The sequence below is a fragment of the Tauraco erythrolophus genome, chromosome 19, assembly GCF_009769465.1.
Source record: "Tauraco erythrolophus isolate bTauEry1 chromosome 19, bTauEry1.pri, whole genome shotgun sequence".
Taxonomy (NCBI): domain Eukaryota; kingdom Metazoa; phylum Chordata; class Aves; order Musophagiformes; family Musophagidae; genus Tauraco; species Tauraco erythrolophus.
The window spans coordinates 11,201,452-11,217,137 of NC_141483.1; the positions used below are offsets into that span (position 1 = coordinate 11,201,452).

Genomic DNA, 15,686 nt, shown 5'->3' on the forward strand with positions numbered 1-15,686 from the left:
TCTCCTTTGTGGAATCAGGATCCAAGCGCTTTCATTCATATTTCTACCAGTAAAGCTTCACTGCCTGAATATCGATGCAACTTGTGTTTATTATTTGTATAAAAGTAACCCCATTCTGGCTCTACATGATAGCTGGATGTCAATATGCTGAGCAGTGACTATAATAATAGACTGTTTCTACACCAAGGAGGAAAAAAGAGCAACCAGATCAAGTGATTCTCAGCACATCTTGGTGAATAACTGGTTCTCCTAGTTTTTTGAACAGATCTAGGAATAAGAAAAATCATTCCCACATCATCTGACACAGTTCAGTTTTGGTTTTCTTGCTGAATAAAATACTCCAAAAATACTGAAGTGTTCTAGTTTTCTTTCCATCTTTTTTTCCAATAATATTTGGGAAAATATATAGCCTCAATATGACATCAAAACAAAACAAAACCAAAAAATTAAGTTACTTTTATTTATAAAGTATGGACTCCCAAATACCACTTTGGCTAAATGGGTCTTGATTTGATCCCTTAGGGCTCTCTTGATTTTTTTTATATATAAAACTTCTATTTCATTTCATATTAAAACCTGTCTTTGCCCAGCATGAAGCAAGGTGGAATGAGAAACAGAGAGCACGGATTTAGTTACAGCAATGATTACTGACACCTTGGACAACCTGCATCCTTGAAGGAGCTTAGAAGATCCAGATACTTCAATTCTGAGGGACTAAACTAATTACCAAGTATATTGGAGAGGCATTCCCTCCAGCAACAACAACCAGCAAACCTTCTGCAAGGAAAGAGTTGTCAAACATGTTCCCTCAAGACTGCAGACAGGTGATTACAGTCTCCAAAACTCCCTCCTCCTACCTGTCACAAGAACTGTGATGCTGCTTGAATCAGGCAGAGAGTAACATGCTCAGCTCACACATGACAAAGTATTACACTTGCATTCAACACTTTTTTTTTCATGAATCAAGTCCTCAAGAAATAACTTCAAACCTTTCCTACCACCCTAAACTACTCCGACAAGATGATCTCATCAGATAATCTAACCCCCTAGGTGATGGAAAATGCAAATTAACGAGGACATGAAATAAAATCAACCGAACATTTTCATGCTTGATCGTGTCTTCCTTTACCACCTTAAAAGCTGTAAATGTGCATAGTTTGTCTGTTTTAAGTGTCTATCATAATCGATGTGGATCAACAGTGACTGCGCCTCTGGCTGGGGGCCTCTCTGTTTTGTAGGAGCTGTGACACTAAATTCAATTAGGTACAACTCACCAAAAAGACAAGTATTATGCTAAAGCTGTCTCTATTTCCTGTTGACTAGCACAGATATGTCAGGATACAGTAGCCAATATGCATTTTCAAAGAAAGATGGTATTTCCTGCTGTGTGGAAGAGACTGTAACTGAAAATTACTTCAAAGGAAACAATTCTGGAACCACTTAAAATGTAGAAAAAGTTTTAAAGACAACTGCAGGAGATGGGAAGCAGAAGCCCACATTTCATCTTTCCATAACCACTTAAAATATAGAATAAGGATACAAAGGTGACTGGAGAAGATGGGAAGCAGAAGTCCACAACTTCTTTCTCCATACTTAGACATAAATGAAACAAAGCCCCTGATTTTTTAAAAGATGCGTATGCATAGCACAGGAAACTATCTGCTTCTTTTTGTGAAATTTCATTCACGCTTTCAGTATTTTGCTAAATTGACTTAGAAATGAAAGCACTTACATAGGAAACATTATCTAAAGAGAAAAAATTGTAGTTATGTGTTGAAATGTGAGTGATTATCTGAGATATTCCAACTCTAACATCATTATTGGTTATTTTAAACATAGAAAATGCAAACAGATGAAAAGCTGTGAAGGGACGGGTTAAAAGCCCTTATTCTGAGACTGACATACTTGAGAACCTTCACTGTTGTTGCTTCAGAGCATTGCTACTTATGGATATAAGTATGTTTATGGATACCTACAAATACATTTAAATCTGATGAATATAAGCAATAGCCTGTCCTCAGTTCTCTTGAAAACGTGTTTTTATACATTTGTAGTGCATATGTAGTGCATAAATTACACGTATTTCATCTAGAGTAAATATATGACAACATCTACAATACGTACTCATACATACAATTTTTTATTTAACAAGCACTCTTAGAAGAGTAGCCACGTTCTTGGAAAACAGAGTGGAGAGAAACATATTAAGAGCATTAGTTCAGTGACTGTAGCTACTTACAACATTCCCAGGAAAGGATAAATATTTGTTACGGATTCCAATAGTTATGCCAATAAAATGGCCTCAAAAACTGCAACACATTCTCTCCTTTCTAATCACAAAAACAGCTTTTCATTTACTCAAACATCTAAGGAATAATTGTCTGAGAAAGCCTTCAGCTATGATGAACACCTCTCATGTTTTCTCCATTGCTGAATGATCCTATTAAGTTTATCACAGATGGGAGTGGGAATATTGGTAAAGCCTGAACGGGAGAGAAAGGCAATAGCCACCTGGTGATCTTATAATGGAATAGTTCATGGATGCTTAAGCAGCCATGGATGGAGCTATATAATATCTTGGTGAAATAATTTCATGGCTTATAGTTCTCTTTTGTTGCAAAAAGACTAATATGTGAAATTTGTCAGTTTAAGGGCATTTTCTGGGCTCAAGATCTGCTAGTCATTTACTTTCCTTTTTCATGAGTCTGAGGAACTTATTTGGAAATGGACTCCCAGTTAAATTGGGTTTGCTCCACCATTAAGCAGAACCAGCACAGCTCTGGTGATGTCTCCAGTCTATGATGACCGTGGGAATATGGCTGGTAGTAAAAAGGCAATTTTCATTAGCAATTTGAAATTCTTCCCATGTTCATTTCAATTAAACCTGCGGCCCTGTTATATAGTTGGCTATATATCTGTAATAATATTGCTGTAATAGCTGTAATCAATAGGTAGTTGCAGACTGAAAATATACAAGCATATTAGGACATACGCATGGATGCACGCGCAATAACACGCTACACGTATATATGTGAGTAAGCTGCATGCACACCAATACATACACAACTATTATGGAAACAAGATCATGAGGCATTCCGTGTGAATAGAAGCCACGTACTTGATTATAGGCAGACAGAGGCAGTAATTCTCATTTCATATATAACTCATTTCTATCTCAGATATTTCTTACTGTAAATATTTTGCAAACATGATTTTTTAAAACCTGACCCCACTGAAATCAACAGTGATTTTGCCAGTGTCTTCTGTAAAGCCAAGGTCCGTTCTATCAAGTGTTATGGAGCAAACTCTTTAGAGTCCTCCCTAATGTGCTTTCCTTTAGTCAGACCCAAGCACTTCTATAAACCCTTGCTGACTTGCACCTGAAGAACTGGGGTCTTACCCTCAGACAAAACAGATTTGATTTAGTTGGCTATTATGCTAATAAGATATGACAGATACAAGGGGTTTCCACCACTTAGTGATGATCTGGATCACAGCACTACTTTTGCATTGTGAGTTTAACCCTTAACACGTTGCAGGTGTTCACTGTGGTTGATATGAAACCAGCATCATCATTGACACGTAGAGCCTGTAGAGACACAGCATAGAACAGTAGCACAAATCATGCTGGGCAGCAAAGATGGAAATCTTAATGTGGTTTCTGAATGATGTGACATTAAGCTCTGTAAGGACAGCTTAAATAAGGACATCTTCACTGTAAGGACAGCTTAAAGAAGCCTCACAGTGAAGGTCTGATGAATTACGTACACTTTTTATTTGCTTCAGTTTGTAGTGCTGTATTGTTCAGTAGTAGCACGAAAAGCTGTCAAGAAAGTATAGTTTGATAACTTGAACTACACACTGAAGATATCTACGTAGTTACAGGTAAAAAAATGATGGCATTTCTGAGGACGTGCTTCACAAGAGATCCAATTCACCATTTGCAGTCCCGGGAAAAGACTGAAGTGCCTAAGAACAGAGTGCCACTTACATGCTCTTAGCTATCATGCCTGGCCTCCAGATGCTCCTCCAGAAGGGCAGGAACCTCCTGTAGGTCCTGTGTCATACCTGCTAGTCCTGGATGGATGACTCAAGACTCTATGGCATCTTTAATGGTATTAGACATCTATGTGTAGGCACCTGGATCATCTCCTCCTTTCTTCTCCTTGAATTAACTCATGCAAGTTAAGTTTCCAATCTGCCTTCTTTGTGCTTCAGCTCCCTGTTTCCAGAGGGGCTATTGTCCTAACTCCACTTGTTTAGAGCGGAAGTAGAAATCCTTTTACAGTCAATGAAAATATGGTACCTACTATAACGCACTCGGGGTATTTCGGTTGTTGCTCCCAGACTCTCCTGATATAAACCAAGTTTTATATGATGGTACAAGCCACGTTGATGACGAATAAATTGTGCAGTTTGGATAATCAAGGTAAAATCTTTTTTAGCCCAATTGTTTCAAGGGAGCAGCACGGTACGGATCTATGTGGGGTGGCATGCACTCTATAGCCGAGGTGAAGCAATTTTAAATGCTTTATGGACTTTAAGAATTAAGTCCCAAGGACAACTCTTTTTTTTAAGTAACTGGGGTACTACATGATACATGGATGACTTTTACGGCCACTGTAGAGGGTTGTGAACTTGCTTTATTTGTGTAGATTAATATGTCATGGATTATTAATGAGTTACTTTCTCCTTCTAATAGGCAGTATTCATCTTCTACAAGTTCCTTAAGGTCCTCAATTTTTGGCGGTGGAGTGCACAGGAACACTTGGCTCAAGTTTGTGGGTGTCAGAATTCTATTTAAAACACAGTGGAAGCGAGGCAGGCAGCTCCTGCTAAATTCTTTCAATTTAATTTAGTCTATTTTGAAATCAGCAAAAGAATTTCTACTTGCTCTTTTCTTATTTTGTCTGTACAGTTTTTATTTTCAACAAGCAAAATCTGTAACAAAGACACAGTAGAGATTCTTATGAAACCGCTATGAAAAAGTAGTAATAAAAATGCAGAAAATAGTAATTATTATTTCCTATCCATGCCCTTAGATTATTTTTCCTTTTCAAATAGTTTATTGATTTCATTGCCTTCATAGCAGGTCCACATAAGTAAAGCACACAGAGGCACAGAACAAGATTATTGCATTAATAAGTGCAGATATTGTACAGACAGCAGAAACTTAGTACAGTTAAAAAGACAAGAGAAAGTGACACAGGAAAATTAAATTATTGTCCAGACACATATCTAACAGACTGGTGGATCTTATAATATATAGGAACTGAAAATGGTATATATGTAGGAGGAGGCAAAGTGAATATATACCTATATATATTATAAAGTACCTATAATCATAGGTTCAATTATTTCCTTGTTACTCAAGTAAAAACATGGTTTACCTTCAGGGGTTGCCTTGCACGATCAGGCTGGCTAGAGGTTCATAGCTAGAAAAGCATCCTTGAAATAGGTTGCTATGGCCGTTGTATAAGGCAGTGATATAAAGGACAAAGAGATCAAATCCATTTGTTTAACGCAGTATTTTATTTGTTAGTGTAACCTGGAGCAACCACAGTGACCATTATTTTTATCTCAGCATCTCATAGCAACTTAAAACACTGGAAGAGGTTTAAAAAAAGATTTGTGTGCTTGAAAGCTTGTCTGTTTTTTCTAACTCTATTGGATGGTCTAATAAAAGACATTACCTCTAGCCACAAACCTTGCTTCATTTATATTTTTACTCTTCAGGACTAGAACAACATTGCCAGTACTGAGTAGGTGAGACTGGAATTCATGTTTAAGCAGGGAATTTTCCTTTACAAAGAATCCGCAGCACAGAATGAACCTGCAAGCCAAATACTTACATTGTAACTTGGGAAATATTCAATACTGTGTCCATTTTAAAGGTGAGTAAACTGCTGCTGCCAAAGATCCAAACGAGGCAGAAACTGACTCCAGACAGGGGGCTCCTGGTCCATCAGACAATTCCTATTTTTGTGTATCAGAGTCTCCCAGTGCTTAATGAGTAGCCTATAATTTGAATGAGGTAAGAGCAGCGAGGAGGAATTACTGAGTCTCGAATGACTTATTTATTACCACACCAAGCTCACTCCTGAAGCTTCCAGGCATTCTTAAAACATATGCCACCGGGTACCTCGTGCCAGCTGGCAGCTCCACTGTTAGTCACTGCTTTTCAATGCTTGCTATTGACGTTTTGTCCCAGATCCAGAATCTAAAACATAGTCTTCTCTGCTGGCTCAATCAAAGTTCTGAGCCATATAAAAACTTCTTGGTATTGGCACACAGGCATATAGTACCCTATACAAAATGATTCCGAAGTACATCCAGCTCTTAGACTGATCGCTTTGGTTTCTGCTGCTGACATAATATATGCAGCAGGAGGCCTTCTACCTTCTGTTAGCTCTCCAAAATGAGAACTCAAGATCACAAAGAGGTTATAGCAAGCCTTTTGGATTTAACTCAATTGTGCTCTGTGTCAGAACACAAAAGAAAGTGAATTCACCTTTAAATCGCACAAGGTGATTTTGTCCCCATGCTCTTTCCCCAGCTACAGCCTGGTAAAATCTGGGTTACGCAAATGAAACTACAAGTGTTATGCTAAGGTAAAAAATTTCACATTAAAGAAAAAAAAAGGATAAAGTAGTTCTCCCTGGAATGGCATATTGAGAGTAAAACTCAATAATGAACCTGAAGATTTGAACTGTCAGAAGGAGTTTGGGGGTAGAAGGTATAGGTGAATGGGCTATGCTGCAGAATCATACTATATATAAGCACATTATGTGGTGCAGTAACACACTAGTGTGTTTTTCAATGCTGAATTTATAGGCTAATGTTCCCCTCTATCAAACTCCCCAGTGAACTTGAATTATTTTTTTTTACACTTATTTACTTTAATCAAATACTCATTTCACAGCCTCCAAAACATACACAGCTCTGGTCCTATAGGGCCTTGGAGAGCAGAGTACAACACAGTCACTAATCCTGATAGTGACAGTCAGCATTCAATATTAAACTACTGTAATTAATAAAACTGCACTGTTGCTATTTTTCACTAATAGAGGATTTCCAAAAGCAAATTGCAGCAATAAATTACATCATTACAGCCTATATTATTGTCCTGTGAGGTAGCAAATCTTGCAGAAAGACAATCAGCTTTGCTAGACAAAAAAATACACAGGACAAATCAGATGACTAAGACCTGATTAAAATTAATGTCAGTGTTACTTTGTTTCCATTTGCTTGCTGAAATTCCCTCTCTTAAGCATTCTGGCTTGCTGATGCTCATGCTACGGTGCTGGTGCTTTAAATATTAGGCATGATTTGTTTCTGAGGTGAAAAACAATCTTGACAGGTTCACTATCTGAGCCGATTTCCATTGCCAGGCCCTGCAGTTTAATTATGGTCTAATGCACACACCACAGCAATGGGGCCACTGCCACAGCGTCGAAGTTTTGGTCTGTTAATGGATCTAACATACGTGCATCAATCTGGAGAGCTTAGGTGTTGCAGAAGGACCTTTGGGATTACGAATAGACCAAACCCCATTGCCACTGCTGCTCCCCATGTCTTTAGAGCAGCTGCTGCACAGACAGGCAAAGAGAAAGAGCCAGAAGCACAGTGCTAGCTTTCTCCCCAGCAATGTTCTGAACCCTGTCCTAGGTTTTAGTATTTATCTCCCTCGAGCAGAACTTCGGAGTTTGACGTACACATTCCTAATGAATTCCATGACAAACATCCTCGGTGATGAGAGTTTGGCTGGATAATGAACTGTAAACTGAAAGCAGGGTAAGGCAAACATGCATCTAACAGCAAACCAAAGGTGAAAAGTTGCTGGGTTTTTTAATGATTGGGGTAGCTCATTATAACACTGAGGCTTACAAAAGTCCTGGTGATTTTTTTTCCTCATGCTCACTCATTATCTTCCATTAGAGTAAAGCATCTCCTTGTTGTCTAGATAGTTTCACTGTCCAAGCTAGTGCACCTTAGGACCTCATTAATTAGAGTCCAGCCTAAACAATTTGTAATTCTGCTAGGTGAGTATTTCACTTGATTGTGAACAATAAGGTATTCCCCAGAAATATTAAAACTCTTTTTACAGATCAAAATTATCATTAGAAGCTGCCAATTAAGAGAAACCGTTCCTGGTTTTCAGTATGGGTCACAGCTAACCCACTTAATGCTCAAGTTGACTGAGCAACTGCTGTGTTTGCAAACATCCTTGGTCTGCTCCAGCAGTCACTGTTCAGCCTGGCATCTCTTTGAAGTGACAGCATGAGAAGGTGGAGACTGATTCCTCTCTAGGGTAAACCACAAATGTCTGTTGCCTGGAATAGGTTTGGACTTGTATTTGTCAGTTAAGTCAAGACAACCGATGGTTAGCTAAAGCTAATGAGAGAGCACTAGTTTAGATGAAAACAAGTATATTAACTTCCATAGCAGAGGGCAGAATCTAGCAATTGAGACTGCTGAATTCAATTCCCCTTCCAGCTCTGCTAGCAACTCATGAACAAAGTCATACAACGTTCTGCCATCTCCCTTTCTATTTCTTTCAAATCCTTTGCAGCAGAAGTGTAGTGCTGCAGGAGATTCAGAATCAGGCATAGCATCTCTCTCCCATCGTTGGCCATGGGTGAACTCTGGTCAAAGTCTGAGCTGCTTAACGCACCTTATGGTCTTACAAATCAGTAACTTCTCTGCCTTTAAATACCAGTTCTTTCAGCTGCAAACTTGTACAGAATATCAGCCTCTGAAACTGATCTCCTGCTCCTGCTGAGAAGTGCTTCTTTGCCCTCCTCTATCTGATCTGGCAGTGAAGGTGGCAGGGGAGGGCACATAGGGTGAACAGAGTCCTTAGCAGCCACAGCATCAAAACAGACCGCCCTGGAATGTCCCTCTCAAGCACTATCATCTGGGCCCAGAGCTTACTTTTTCTTGGCTCATTATTATGTCTCTGCATGGTCTGTGCTCACATGTGTGTGGCAGCTGTGAAATTGCCTTTGTGGTGATGTTAAACAATCAGAATTTTAATCATCTGTCATTTCAAATATAAACTGTTATTTAAGATATCTTCTTCTGATGAAGCAGTATCACAAACCTGAGCCAATACTTAAAGCAGTCCCAAAATCCTGCCCAATAAATCACAAGAACAAAACAATCTCCAGACGTCACATTACACAATGCAGTGCCATGAAGCAATACCACAATTATCTGCAGCAGAACGTGGACCTGACTCAGGCTAACTCGCAGTGCTGAGAACCAGTGTAGAAGCACCTGGCTGTCTCCATGCAGCCCCGCACTGTGCCATGCTGTCAGAAGAAAGAGCCCATGACAGTACTCTTCTAACATACACAAGTGATGGGCATCAAGCATGGACTCGCTGGGGAATCTTGAATCCCTACGCTCACTACGTTACGACAAAAATGTGATCCTATATTCAGGCATCTGCTGCACTGTCCCTCTTTTCCTACTCATGGAACTCTGTTTCATCCAATCTTGAACACCTTGACTTTCATCAGCTTGGCTTGCGGACTTAGAATTTTCTAGAGGAGTCTGACTAGGCTGTCATTTGTCTGTATAGCATTTGGTGCTGTGAGACACTTCTTTGAGGGGAGCATTTGGTATTACCATGACACCAAGTGTCCAATAATTGAGTCGCTGGCTGCCTCACTCCACATTCTCATTCTGCAATTTTTGTCGAGGATGAGAAGCACATACATTAAGTCTCATGTTGATATCTTTCTAATACAGGCAGGAAAATTAGCAGAGAAACACAGAAGTTCCCTATACGGTAGACATCTTTAACAGAACACTTTAAAAATGTGGAAGCTAGCTGACCCTATCTCTCCTTGGCATTTTAAAAATCTCAAAGTAATCCATTCAATAGCATTGTCAGATATGAGGGGTGCTGGAAGAGGAAATTATACATACTGTTGTGCTGCATAGAAAACGACATAAAACTTGATTCAATGGAAAAATTAATTCCAGCCAGCTGAGATAGCCTTATTGATCCATTCTCATTTCCTGCAAAAGGTAGGACTGAATGTGATTGTAGTAAAGAAAAGGAAAACAGAAGCTAGAGGCAGAAGAGCAGTGGTTGTAGAAATGATGACTAGGACTTAAAAAGACACTGTTAAATTGAGCCATTTTGAATTCTTTATGTTGTCTGCATCTTCTGACCAACTTAAGACCAATGAACAATAGTTCATCCTTTTTTTTGCTTTTGTTTCCTGATGGGCAGACAACAAAAAAGCCAATTCTTAACAGATAAGATTAATCGAATGCATTGCTAGTCACAGCTCAATGCACTATGTGACAGGGCCAATTTGTAAGTAGGTATACAGGCTCCTGAGGTCAGCTGGTATAAACACAGAGCAATAACAAAACTTTAGTGAAATTATATCCACCATAAATCTAAAGGAAGGAATGCTATCCTCATTTAAACAATTCTAACTTGCCATGACGGAAATTGTAGGCATGTAAGTGATCTCAGTTACCGCTTCTCACAGAGATTGTAACTCTGGTCTTCCACGCAGAGCGCTCAGTCCTGTAACTAAACTCTAAATCTTGACTTCATGGTATTATTTAGGGCTTCACAGTTGATTTAAGTTGTCCCAGTTAGTATTACTAATAGTAATAGGACAGTTCTACATCAAATAAATCTCCTTCAACTCACAGTGTTCATCTGATGTGATTCATAATTAAGTTATCTGAGACAATACCTGCCAGCTGAAAAGTTTGATATGTAGATTATCTGTTCATTTGTTTGTGATAAGTAAATCAGGAAGCGGATGTGTTTATGTAGCCTCAGATTTTATCTTCTGCAAAGCTCCTTGGTGCCTGTTGCCCCCCACTTCATTTAAGACTCAAAGATTAACAGGAGTGAGGATTCTGCACTTCTGTGACCTTGAAACAGATAGAGCTTTATGGTGTAAAGTCGCAGACTGTGCAGGGATGAAAACTCTATTTATATAGGTCCATATTTAAAATGGCATTACAGGGACTTCATTACAATGAAATACCTTAAAAAAAATCTTTTAACTTTGGGAATAACATACATAAAAGTCTATATAAATAAACATGGCTTTGCAAGCTAAATTTTCAATCATCTGTGTTTTAATGGAAAGCAAGTTAACAAGTATACATAAAAATGTCAAAGTGTTTTGGCTGAGTCATGGCTCTGCATCTTAGATGTCCATTCAGTCACTTCTGCAGTAGAACTGTCAATACATTGAGTTCTGAATGTAAAGGATGGTACACACAAACCAAGCACTTAACCACTGAGCAAAAGGTATGTGTGGAACAGTACTGTCTGATGAGAAGCCAAGGAGAATCGTGGCTACACATTATTGCTGGCTTTGTCAGGGTACTCTACATAAAAAATCTGAACTTGGATTAACCAGCAGTTCACAGGACACTATTATGCAAGGGAAAGATGCAGTTTACATCAGCAGAAAGGCAGGACATGTAGAGAAAGATTATATAGACCCACTGATACAGCAGGGGGTGAAAAGACAAACTTGCAGAATCCTGGAATGGTTTGGGTTGGAAGGGACCTCAAAGATCATCTCGCTCCAAACCCCCTGCCATGGGCAGGGACACCCTCCACTAGATCAGGTTGCTCAAAGCCTCATCCAACCTGGCCTTGAACACTTCCAGGGATGGGGTATCTACAACTTCTCTGGACAACCTGTTCCAGTGCCTCAGCACCTCAGGGCGAAGAATTTCTTCCTTATCTGTAATCTAAATCTCCCCTCTTTCAGTTTAAAGCCATTGTTCCTTGTCCTATCACTGCATGCCCTTGTAAAAAGTCCCTCCCTGGACTTCTTGTAACTTCTGAGCATGTAAGACATGAACAGTAGCAACCACTTTTAAGTAATGCCTGAGAGCCGTTCGAACTTCGACTTGGTTGTACGCAGTTATTGATGGATATAGAACCTGGTGAATGAAGTCTAAAAGATCCACTGAAAATTTAGTATTAGTGTTATTTTAAAGAGGAAATTTGCATGGATGAGCAAACTGCACAGCTTCCCATGGTGATGAATGCGGTTTGCAGAAAATTCGGGGTAGAACTCTCAGAGTAAACTCCTGACATTGGGTCTATGCTTCAAATACCTGGATTTCATGCAAGTCACAGTTACAGATACACTAATCCAGAGGGAGTTTATCCTGCTGTTGAAGGACTACTATTTCAGTTCCATATATAGGGACCCAGATGGTCTTGCATAAATATTAAACCATTGATTCCCCATCTTCCTCCCAGGAAGGAGTTCTCCTTTAATATTAATGTGCCTTACTGGTACTAAACAATGCACTTATACATAGGTCTTCTACATTGTTCCATCCCAAAGCAAAAATTAATAATATTAAAGAGATGTATTATCTGTTTAAAGCATGAAAAGAAATCTCTTGCTAAATTTCCTAAAACAAGGTCCTGTGTTGAACACAAACATATAGACTTCTTCACTGGGATTTGTGTGTGTGTGCATGCTACAAATGTGAATAATTTTGGTGGGGTTTTTTTTGCTTTTGTTTTTTAATCTAGTCAAGTGGTAAAATCAATATAGTTGGTGACATTTGCCCATAACAGGATGGAAATTTGAGGAAAATGTGGAAAGGAAGTTAAGCAACCTTGTACATCTTAATTGGCAAGTTCTGAGGTTACTTGTGATTAATTGAGGAGGTTTTCAAAAGCAGCTTAGCAGATAATTAATTAAGCTTCTATGAAAGCACTCTCCTAATTGATCCTGCAACGAGTAACATGAAATAAAAATGGCCAGAATAGGGCACAACTCAGACAGTAGACATTCTCTACTGGAAGATTAAATCTTTGTGGTAGATTCTTCCTGTCAGCAGACAGTGGGATATATTTCCTGTTTTGCCTTAAGAAATCTTTTTATTTCCTATTTAACTCTCCTACTGGATGAATTTTACAATCCTCAGTTTCTGTAGCTGTAGTATTTCACAGCTGTTGTCATTTAAGTTGGTCAGGAGATCTGAAGGAGGGATTGTGTGCCTGAAAGAGCATCTATCTTTCTCCATCTGTTTTAGATGGTCTAATAAATGACATACCTCTTACAAAACTTGCTTCAGTTAATTATTGCTATTCAGTGATGAAATATAACATATAAATATACCTCATACTTTGAGTGAGACATACAGAATCTCATACTGCCTGCATGAAAGATATATTGAGTGGATGGTTGCACCAACTGCCATACTCAAGAGTCTGGTAGTGAGAGTACTACGCGTGTCTGACTACGATCTATTTTTGATGCATCTCTCCACCCAGTACTTAACTAAAATTCTGGTATGTGAAAGTTAGAAAGCAACAGAACCAGTTAGAATTACATTTTATAACTTTTCTTCTCATTTTTCTCTCTAAATACCTTGAAGGGTGAAATGTCCTCCAAATTACTTAGATTGATTAACTTCTGAGCTCAGGAAAAAAATACACTTACCTCAAATTTACATCTCATTTTTTTCTGGGAAAAAGTTATTACACTTATTCTCAGCCCAGTAGTTTTGATATCTCTTGCTCCTTTTATTTCACTGTAGTGTTCACTGTAGCAGCATCACTGCGTTGTTGTTTCTCACTTGTATACACTATTTGGTGCAGTAGTTAGGCTCACAGAATACAGATTCTAGTAAAATCCTTTCTTTTGACTGTATGATGAATTTCCATTGATTTTTCAGCAGCTGTATCCTACCACTTGCTCCACTGATCCAAGTCCTATAAGGTTCTTTTAAAATTCCAGGTTCAGTTCTTACTGACAATGTCAATTCTTTAATCTCTTTCATTCAAAAACACTGTAGCAACAATCATGCTAACCTTTTGAAGAGCCACTTGTTTTTTTTCTTAATACTTTTTTGTAAAATAATCAGGCACAGGGCAAGAAAAGAGCCATGATCTTGCTTGCTTCATAAGTTTGGAATGGCTCACATGAGACATGCTTTGCTCTGTGAGTCAGAGAGAACTTTTATGTTACACTCAAACCAAGCAAGAGTTTGCTGCTTTCATCCTCAGAAGACTGACTAGGATGCCCATCAGACCAATGGCAGAGGCTCAGTCAGATCCTACATCCTAATCCAGTACAACATCTTTGGGCAGCTCCTTCTTTCACTTTTTTTGCTCATCTTTAAAAATTCTGAACGACAGATTTTACTTCTGATGTTTGCACTTTTGCTGTAGGAACACTCCATGCTTAAATCAACAACATTTCCTTTACCCTTTAGAGGATTATGAAACACACTTGCTGATAAACACTGAGATCTGACTTCTGTGCACAATAACGTGCTGTCGCCTTACAGTGTGCAGTCGAGATAAAGAGCACAGTCCGACTTCTCAGCGGATACAGCATCACCCTCTCCCTTTTCAGTGTGACTCTTGTTTCTGAGCAGGAGAACTGCCAGGTAATCAGCTCAGCTACAGATTAATGCCTAAATGAAGAAAGCACCCTGGCTGGATATGCAGTGTTAGCTTACGGAAAACTCTGAAAATTCCCTTTATCTACTAATATCCTGCTAGCAAAGCCAATTTTGCATTGGTATCCCATCTGACTGGGTTCTGTTAACACAGTATATTTTGGCTCCAGCCAACTGTTATCACAACGTACAGAAATGAGATAAACACAAGAAAGCTTTGCAAAGAGAAAGGTTTAATGATTTCATTGTTTGAACCCTTTGCACAACCCAGAGTGCCTAATAGTACATCTGCTGGGAATAAAGGATCTCGCCTTATATGATTTATACAATGCTAAATTTATTCATTTAGACCTCCAGTTCTTAAAGGAACCCTTGAAGGTAGATGAATTTTAATCTAGCATAGACACAAGACTGCAAATAAATTTTGAACCTTCTACGCAAGTGCAAAGGCATTAGACCCTGATATGAGATATGAAATCTTGATTCCCTTAGATATGGAATACAGAAAAGCAGCTGATGAATTCTTTTAAGAAATGAACAAGAAGATATTAAGTCTGCCAGCAGAAGGACATCTATCACTTGGTACTGGAAGGCATCTATCTCAAAATAAAATCTGACCATAAAAGCCTTCCTTACGCATGTTCTCAATTCTTTAGAGGACAGATGCTCAAATATGTATTCCCTGTTCAACTCCGCAGGTAATGAGGATAATTATTTCTCTTTCAGATCTGGAATGTAGCACAGGGCTTCTGCTGACTTAACAGACCTTGGATCAGGAAATTGCTGGGCATGACCTCATTTGATATGAGCAGCAGTTTTACTCTTCAAAAGGGAAGAATATATCCAAGCCTAGGACTTCCAGGAAATAATACTCATCTAATTATCTGCTGCAAACCACTGAACACTGCTCAAAGGAGACTGCCAGAATTTCCCCAACAAGATTATGCACAGGAGAGGCAAAATTCACAAATGGGATGGATATGTCTAACTCTTCTTCCAAATCCTGAGCTCTAACTTTGGCTAATGGTAGCATGTGCAGTTCCTCTATTAATTGCTGCTTGGTCCTGTTCTATGTAGCTGGCAGCTTTGTGTTTCTCCCTTTCCTGAGGTTTGGCAGGACTTCCAAATAAATGCTCAATGCCTACTTCACCTATGAGCATGGAAAAAGTTATGAGCATGTACCTAAATCCCACAGAAAATAAAATGCCTACTTAAAAACAGTGTACCTGAGATGCTGGAGTCGCCAGTGAAATTTC

General features: G+C 38.9%; 1 protein-coding gene across 1 annotated transcript in view; it reads right to left on the reverse strand.

Moving 5' to 3' along the window:
* The window catches only part of TMEM132C (transmembrane protein 132C), a 153,634-nt gene that overhangs the window by 38,227 nt on the left and 99,721 nt on the right, over window positions 1-15,686 (reverse strand). The gene's annotated exons all lie outside the window — the stretch shown is intronic.